At 41.2% G+C, this 2719-nt stretch overlaps 1 long non-coding RNA gene across 1 annotated transcript; it reads left to right on the plus strand.

Annotated features, from left to right (window-relative positions):
• The first annotated feature begins 833 nt into the window (after window positions 1-833).
• LOC105356655 (uncharacterized) lies at window positions 834-1350 on the plus strand. The gene is made up of 3 exons (XR_910756.4): window positions 834-968; window positions 1060-1139; window positions 1214-1350. It is a non-coding gene; the product is annotated as an uncharacterized LOC105356655 (long non-coding RNA).
• The last annotated feature ends 1369 nt before the right edge of the window (window positions 1351-2719 follow it).

Here is a 2719-nt window from a genome sequence, read left to right on the forward strand (position 1 = left end):
AGTGAAGTTTCAATGGTCATGACTTGATAAGGTTCTTGACAGAATCCATTGATGTGAAAATCCGGTTCCTGTTGTGTAAACCTGTATACTGAGTTCACGCAAATACAGTGAGTTGAATTTAAAAGCAGGAAAGTGTTGGTTTTGCATCCATGTAAAACCTGAATATTGGAGTATAAGACATAATCTGTTAGGATTCTCCTTTGTAATCATTACTACTAAGTTAATTTACCTTTTAAAATTTAGTTCCATCAAAATGATCATGCAAAGGCTTTTTTTTATGAAAGCTCAAACCGTTCTTTGTCAGACAGTGTTTTCCAGGGTAAATTTATTAGATAAAAAGAAGAAAAATACATTTTAAATTCAATATACAATGATATTTATATATCATTTTATATGTATTTTTATTGCTTTTATTGTTTAATTGATTTTATTGTTTCTTTATTGTATCATATCGTTTCTGATTTTATGTTAAGCACTTTGGTTGCCTCTGCTTTTATAAGTGCTATACAAGTAATAAATTGATTGATTGATATAAACATACTTTTATTAAAATTGGGCTAAAGGTACATGTATTTTGGGTATATATTTGTAGTAAACGTGTAGGTTTTAGCAAAAATTGCGTAACCAGTGGAATATTCTCTGATCTGCTGTGCTGCAAACGTGACTTTGGAAGCTGCAAAGGCCAGGGAGTTGTCCTGAGGGTTTAGCAATGCATGCTACAGGTCTAAACATAAACCATGCAGCTCACATTGCAGAAGCCCAGAGGAAATATAGAGTTGAGATAAGAGTTTGAACAAACATTTCCGTGATTCTTTGCTCATGTGAAGGTCTATTCTGAGCAGATTGAATGTGAGGTCAGAGAGAGGATGTTGTGTCTCTGGCTCCTTCCCAGGCTTTCTTCTGTTTACATAAAGGAGCACCACAGCCAAACAGCAGCAGCAGGCGCTCTCCACTGACTTACTATAGAGGTAAACAAGCAAATTAACTGCAAAAGTCTTAATTAAACACAATTTTTCTGTGAAACGTGACTTTTAAACATATTTTATGATCTTCCTTCAGGCTTTGAAAACATGTCTGCTGCTACAAAAGAGTTGAAATGGAGATTTCCTCACCTGATATTCTTTACAGGAAGAGATCGGGTATGCGTCTCCCAGAGCTCAACTAAGAAACATGAGAAACTTGTTCTCATGCTCATTTATTGTGACATTTTCAGCGGAAATGGTTAGGTGATGTGAAAACCCTGACGGAGGTCTGACAGTCAGCTCTGGTTCGATGACGGCTCCACCCAGTAGAGTGGGGATCTTCGGAAAAGTGGAAAGATCCAGATGATTGGCCGTTGTTTCTTTGTTGGTAAGCACTTGGCTCAGGCAGCGGGATCGTCAGCTGGGAGGTGGACAAGAATAAGGACACAAAAAACTGTTTGAAATTGTATCCGAGACACACCTGCTCTTAACAGGTCTCATGAAAATCACGATTCCATTCATTGGAGGACGTTGAGAAAGTAACACCAACTTCACAATAAAAGCAGCCAGACTTGCTCCTTCTTTGACCCTATTGTGTTTGCAACACTCCTCCCAGGCCGCTTTCATCAAAGGAAGACTCGTCTGCTTTGGAGACCCGCCCTTCCATGGACATCTTATGGCCGGAAACTGCTGAGACTTTATCTACACCTGGTCCAAATATGACCGCATCGAGACTCCTTTTTTTTGACCCTGCAATAGACTGTGGCTCAGTTGGCTGCATGTTGGACTGGTGCATGGGAAACCAGGGAGTTGTTTCCCAGGGGGCTTGGGTCTTTGAGCAAGACCCTTTGCGCTACCGGCCATCTACAGTATGTAGCCACAAGGGGCCCGAGTCTGGCATTCCACCTGGGCCGGTCCCCAAACCCTAGTTTTCCATGTGTTAGTTCTATGCTTAACCAACTTAGCGCTCTAAACCTCTAGCAGGATACAAGCCAGATTTCCTAACAGGGAACTCAACATCACTAAAATGATATGAAAATGGTGGAAAATTAAGAAAATCAGTCTTCAACGTTTTTTGTTGAATTTGTAGCCAACATGTTCTCCCCGTGCATGCGTGGGTTTTCTCCAGGGACCCCGGCTTCCTCCCACCATCCAAAAACATGCTTCATGGGTTACTAAGTTGTCCATTGGTTTGAATGTGAATGTGCATGGGTCTGTGACCCTGCGACAGACTGGCGACCTGTCCAGGGTGTCCCCTGCCTCCGCCCATAAGTGATAGGCTCCGGCAGCCCCCGTGACCCCGAAACGGATAAAACAGAAGAAGATGAATGAATTGTAGCCAACTGGAAAGTCCCAAATGTTGCACCATTTCAAATTCCCACTGGAGGCTGCTGGAAAGGTGAACAATTTCCCATTGGTTCTCATGTAACTGCCACACACTGGGCAAGCTGTGTAAAACCACTGTATATGTAATTTAGTCTGGATTTCTTTTAGACAATTTAAGGAATTTGGAATTAATTTGGGCCAAACTTTCTGTAGCAAATGTTCTTATGCAAGAAATAAATAAACATGAATAATGGCTGAATTGGATTATGATACATTCTGTGAAAGAAAATAAAACCCCTGGTGAACCCATCAAACCCAGTTTTTTCTTTGCTAAAGAAACATCCTCAAACAGGTCCAGACCGGCTGAAAGCCGCAAGCCACACACTGATGGTAAAGAATCTCTGTCATCCGGCAATATTGAACTACATCCT

The sequence above is a fragment of the Oryzias latipes genome, chromosome 20 (genome assembly GCF_053564925.1).
Source record: "Oryzias latipes strain Hd-rR chromosome 20, Olatipes_Hd-rR_3.1".
In the NCBI taxonomy this organism is placed as follows: domain Eukaryota; kingdom Metazoa; phylum Chordata; class Actinopteri; order Beloniformes; family Adrianichthyidae; genus Oryzias; species Oryzias latipes.